The sequence below is a fragment of the Heterocephalus glaber genome, unplaced genomic scaffold (assembly GCF_053883595.1).
Source record: "Heterocephalus glaber isolate CG9 unplaced genomic scaffold, H.glaber_assembly_v1.0 deba00001523, whole genome shotgun sequence".
NCBI lineage: Eukaryota > Metazoa > Chordata > Mammalia > Rodentia > Bathyergidae > Heterocephalus > Heterocephalus glaber.
In genome coordinates, this window is record NW_028258327.1 from 20,508,258 (window position 1) to 20,514,732 (window position 6,475).

The 6,475-nt window shown below is 38.3% G+C and overlaps 1 non-coding gene across 1 annotated transcript; it reads right to left on the reverse strand.

The window, feature by feature from the left end:
* Window positions 1–5,456: 5,456 nt before the first annotated feature.
* On the reverse strand, window positions 5,457–5,561 carry LOC147824990 (U6 spliceosomal RNA). The gene has a single exon (XR_015441594.1). It is a non-coding gene; the product is annotated as a U6 spliceosomal RNA (small nuclear RNA).
* Window positions 5,562–6,475: the final 914 nt, after the last annotated feature.

Sequence of the window (6,475 nt, forward strand, 5' to 3'; positions counted from 1 at the left end):
TTCACCATCATGAATATGAAGATCAAACAAGAAGAAGAGTCAAAAGCCATCAAAAGCAGTGATGCTATTATCAAACTGTAGAACTGGGTTGAAGTGGAAGTGAGAATGTATGGTGTATTGAATTAATAAAGTGCCAAGTACACTGTGAGCTCTGGCCCAGCAAAAAACTGCGTCATGGTAGATGCATCCTTGGAATCTTGTTTGGAGATCTCTTCCTCTCAGGATCTTATTTACCTAACTCCAGTGTGTCTGACTCTATTGGTGTCTGGAATGTGGAGTCAGCTGATCCAAGCGATCCCATTCTGGTCAGGACTTGCGTTTCTTTGGCCTCTGTGATTGGTATGCTAATAGGTGACTGGCCTCAAGAACCTTGTAGAGGATGGAGTTTTTTGCTGAGGTTTCTGGGAGAGAGGCAAATGATCTTGCCCTCTGATTTTAGACTTCAGTGATGGTTAAATCTGGAGTTGCCTCAGTCATTTGCTATTAGATAGGGCTGGTGACTGGTGCCCCCACAGTAGAAGGAAAAAGCTGAGCCCCAAAGACAAGAGTTAAGCCCTAAGTCCAGTTAGGACCAAACTCTCTTACTCAAAGTTTCAGTTGTATGGCCAATAAATTCCTTAAAAAGTAAGATGAAAACAAAACAAAACTCATTTGTATTAGGCTGTTCATCACTTAAAAAAAAGGTCAAGCAATGGTCTGAGATGTAGTTCAGTGGTAGAGCACTGGCCTAGCATATACAGAAGTCCTATGTTTTGTCCCAGTACCACAAAAAAAGTTCTCATAAATATAGGGTGCTGAAAATCTGGAAGAGTAATATGTTTGGTTGGAACAAGAAGTTGTACCTGACATTGTTAGGAAACTTGCAACAGAAAATGTTCCTGAGATTCTTGGAAATATAATAAATTTAAGTGCAAATTCACATATGGGGTTATCTGTTCAGCAGCTCCTCCTTTATCAGTTAAAATTGATGATAAAGAGGCTAATTGAGTGCGGGTAAGCTCTGTAATCAAGGTGGGTGTACAGCTAAGCAAAAAATCAAGGGACAGAACTCTAGGGAAGTGCTCTTCTCAACATTTTCATAATACATGCACCCAATCAATACAATTGTTCTATTGCATTTCTCTGAAGTATAATTTTATCCTGCAGTAATCTGGTTTAATGCTTAAAAATTCTTAATAAATAATCCTGTCACAAAAATATATCTATAAATTTAACCTAAAGCATCTTATTTTCTATGATTGTAAGGCTGAATGTTAAAATGTTTTTCTGCAATTGAGGTATTATTATAGTTATTTAAGTTACCAATTTACCTACACGATATACATATATTATAATTTAATAAATTATTAACATAAAATGTTTTGGAACTACATGTGGAAATAGGTGTAATTCGTATGATTTATACCTCTATGCCAAGTGCTGAAGAAATAATGATAACAACAATAACAGTAATAGTTTATGTGTATTAGTACTGTGTGCCAGGCATTGTCTAAGTCTTTTTAATGCTAATTTATTTACTCTTCACAGTAACACGATAATATAGTGACTTTACTCACATTTTATGTATATATGCTGATAAACTGTTACTTAACACTTCTTACCATTAGATCAAGTGGGGTTTTCAGCATTGATTTCATTCTATTTTAATGAGGAAAGCACTAAGAAATCTTTATTACCCTAATTAACTAATGGAAATGGAAGATTGTATTGTTGCAATATTACTTTAATTTTTAAAACTTCTTTCAAGTTATGTGCTAGAAATAGTGCACTTTCATTTTTAATAATCTCAATGACAATTGGTTAGGTACTTCTTCAATGTTGTTGAAATCACAAAAGTAGAAACAACTGATCTTGCAAACATTGTTATGCAATTATTAAAATACCTTCATTGCTGACAAGTCTCCTGAAGAGGCTTCACTAAGACTTTCTGATAAGTATTAGTTAACATCGTGCTCAGAAAAGCATCCTTAGAGCCTTAGGTTTAGTTATGTATTAGTCAGCTTTCCTATCAGTGGGGCACAGTTTCCAATACCCACCACTTGAAGTAGGAGAAGTTTAATTTGGCTCACAGTTTGGGGATTCAGTCCATGGTAGGCAGGCTCCAAGGCAGATATATCATGGTGGAAAGGTGCAGTGGAGCAAAGATGCTTAATTCATAGTAGCTGAGAAGCAGAGCAGGGAAATAGTGCCAGAAAGGAAGGGATGACTGATTAGATGCAGTATCCAAGGTCATGCCTCCATAACCCACCCAGATATAACCACTAATCCCCAGGGGGGCTCCCAAGCCAAACAAGTTGACACAATGAAGCTTAACTGTCACATGCCACCCCTTTTCAACCTGACACCAAAACACATCTCCTTAAACCATACTTAATCTCTAAGTGAACACAAGGTCATAATTCTTCCTAACATAATATAACTATCTTTCATACAACTGGAAGTGCAATAATATTTCCCACAAAGTTTCAGCATTTTTCAAAAGTTCAAGTAAAAGTCTCTTCTGATACTTGAGGCAAACTCAGCTGTAAACCTCTGTAAACATAAAAAACAAGTTACATAATCCAAGGTACAATGGCACAGGGTAAACTTTCCCATTCCCAAAGGAGGTATAGGGGATAGAAAAGAATCAGACCAAAGCAAGGCTAAAACCCAACAGGGAAAACATTAAATTCTATAGCTCCTTATCTGGTATTGGGGCACATGAGCTGCCCCATTCCTATGGCCTTATTGATTGCAGCCCACATGTCTTCTCTCTTCGGGTTGCTCTACTGACAGGTGCAGCTTTCCCAGGCAGACATTCCATGTTCCTGTCACCTCTGATTTCCTGGTATCTCTACTGTACCTTTGGCTTCATTCCCATATCTTCATATACTGCCCTCTTAAGAGTTCCTTGTCTTGTTTCCCAGGCCTTCCTCTGAAATACAGGTGGAAGACTCTCTGACCTCACAACTCGTGCATTCTGCATGCTCAAAAAACCAGCATCATGTAGATAAAACCAAGATTTGCTGTCTGTGGTTGCAGTAGCCAGGTCCCCTTGGACCATGGTTGCAGCAGTCTCTGTGTGCCTGGATAGTTAAGTGTGGTGAGATCAATCCTGGGGAACCAATTCTCTAAGCTTCCCTGCTCAACTATAGGGCACAGGGGTTGTCTTCTCAAATGAAAGGTTTATGCATTTATACCTCTAAACCTGTGATGGCTGGGGTCTTACTGATTTCTGAGATGCCCTTAATGGATCTTCCTTTTTGTCCCAAGTAGTTAGTTCCTTTTTAATAGCACTAATTTCTTCAGCAGCCACTTACTTTTTTGCCCTATCTTTACATGTGGTTCCTTTTAGACCAAAACTTAAGTTTTTCAAATTTTTCTGCTCTATATTTGATTCTTACTATAAATCTAGCTAATAGCAGCCAGTGAAACCTATGCCACAGGCTGAATATTGGGCTGTTTTAGAATTTCCTCCACCAGATTAGTCCACTGCCCTTAATCTCAGTCTCCTGCAAAGTCTTGGAACATGGCAAAATGTAGACAAATTTTCTGTCAGAGTGTAACACACACATGACTTTTAGTGAAAGAAACTTTAGTGAATAGAGCTCTTGTTCCCAGTGGAAATATCCTGAGTCTGTCTTACACTGGCCATATTCCTATCAGCATTCTGATCTTCTGAGGTCTGACCATAATCATACCAGCTTTTCAGTTGCAGGGACAAAATACTCAACCTCCTCAATTTAAAAGAGGAGAGATTTAAATTTTTTCTGGTACTGGGAATTGAACTCAGGACCTCGCACTTGCCAGGCAGGCATGGTGCCACTGAGTTGAATCCCTGGTCCAGGAGAGATTTAATTTGACTCATGGTTTGGGGCATTCAGTCAATCCATGGTCTGGTTGGCTGGCTCCAAGGCAGAAAAATCAAGGTGCAAGGGAATGTTAGGGCAAAGATGCTTAGTTCCTGGTGGCTGAGAAGCAGAGTAGGGGAACAGTGCAAGAGGGGAAGGGATGAGGGACCAGACAAGGTCATGCCTCAATGACCCAACTGGACACACCCAGAAATGTGCTCCACCAGATTGACCCAATTAAGCTTAACCATCACAAGTTCGTTCAACCTATGGAAAATATCTGATATCTAAAATAGTTGGCCAAACCACACCTTTTGTCAAACCAATAAACTTTTCATATGAAAAAGACTGCTTTGGGGCTGGGGATTTAGCTCAGTGGCACTGTGGCTGCCTTGAAAGCACAAGGTCATGAGTTTGATGCCTAGTACCAAAAAAAAAAAAAAAAGACTGCTTTAAAGTTTAAATCAAATAAATGCATTAATATGCATTCTGACAATTATCACCTTCCTTCCTAATTCTGTGTGTGTGTGTTTGTGTGTGCGTGCACATGTTGTGGTATTGGCGGTTGAACCCAGGTCTTTGCACTGACCTACATCCTCAAGCCTTGTTTTTTTTTAAATTTTGAGACAGGGTCTCACTAAGTTGCCCAGGCTGAGCTGGAATTCATGATCCTCTTACCTCATCCTCCCAGGGAAATCAGAAGGATTTGCCATCACACCCAGCTGATGCTTTTTTCTTTTAAATTTAATTTTATATATCTATTCTGATATGATATTCCACTAAATTGCCTAGGCTGGCCTTGAACTTGTGATCCTTTCTCCTCAACCTCCTGTGCAGCTGGCATTATAGATGGGTGGGTGCCACTGTGGTTTATGCTCATGAAGTTTTACCTGGGTTTATTACTGAATGAAACAAGAGAATAACTTACTAAGGCTTTTTTGTTTTGCTCTCAGAAGACTCAATCTTCAAGGACAATGCACTTTGTGGTAATATTTAGAGGATGGAAGAGATAAAGTTGTTGAGCAAAAATTGCCATCACTTCTGCTGCCTGACTCTATCATACATTTAAGATTATAATACATCAACACAGATTTCTAACACCGTTATTTATTTATTTATTTATTTGGTACCAGGAATCAAACTCAGGTCCTCATGGTTGCAAGGCAGGCGAAGGAACCACTGAGCCAAATCCCTGGCTGACTTTGATTTATTTTTAACATAAGTAGGTTTAAAGGGCAAGTCTATACCTCAGTGGCAGAACACTTGCCTTGTAAGTATGTTTGAGTTCCTGGGATCTATCACTATCACCTTAAAACACAAACAAATGAAAAAGGATTTCAGAAGGGGAAAGATTCTAAGGTCTACCATGGATTTTTTTTTTTTTTTTGGCCGTACCGGGGATTGAACTCAGGACCTTGCACTTGTGAGGCAGGTGTGGCACCATTGAGCTAAGTCCCCGGCCCTTACCATGTATTTTTGATGTCTTGATTAAAGATGGCTTCATCAATTCAGATATCTTGAATTATCTCCCTGTTTTCTCAAGCAATTTTCTTTCTCAGGGCAATACAGCACAGTAAGTTTTGGAATGCACGAGAGACATGTCTTTCATTTCTTTTTTTTTGTTGTTTAAATATGAGACATTTCATGAATTTACATATTATCCTTGTTCATGAGCCATGCTAATATTATCTGTATTGTTTCACTTTTAGTATATGTTCTCTTGAAGTGAGCATGATGTTCTTTTGTAATTATGAAAGGTAAGGGAATGTAGGCAAGGAAAATAACATGATGTCTGGACCCAGACGCTATCTCAGGCAGATCAAGTTTAGGAAGGAATATCCATGGAATTTGAGGATTTGGAAATTGATGCTCCTAAAACTATTCATGTCCTTTTATGCCTTAAAAAAACTTAGAGTATGTGCAGTCTCCATTAGTTATTGCAGTTTTGGAGACGGTAAATCTCAGAATTCAACATCAGCAAAACCCAAGAAAGAATGAATTCTTAGGACTTGTGCATGGGTTCCAGTAAGGGCCATAAGACCTCAAAAATAGAATTTTTGTGAGTTTATATGTTTTAGGAGGGATAATTTTCATTGTGTTTATCACTATGTGATTATTATTAAAAATGTTTAAATTCATATTATACACAGAATATACCAGGTCAAATTTCCTTTAACTATATGTTTTTATGTTAGTGAACTTTGAGAGATTATTTTATACCTGTGTGGTTACAAAATGGGTTTAACAGCTTATAAAATTATACAAAAAAGGTAAAATATTACTTTAGATGTATAAAGGAATCGGAATAGATGGAACATCAGGATTAGAAAATAGAATAAGGCTAAAAACAAGATTAGAGCACAAAATACTTATTTAAGGGTCTTCATTCTCTTTTTAAGGCCAATGATGTGACATTATGCTTTGTAGTAGCCAACAGAAGGTGGACACAATCATGTGATTCACATGTCCTTCAGTTGGAACATATCTATTGCTTTCACTGGGGCTGAATAGAAATTCTCCCACCATGGAGCATGGTGAAGAAATTTTCAATCTCTCTCTCTCTCTCTCTCTCTCTCTCTCTCTCTCTCCTCCTCCTCCTCCCTCTCCCCCCCTCCATTCAGTCATCTTCATAGGATTGTTCCTTA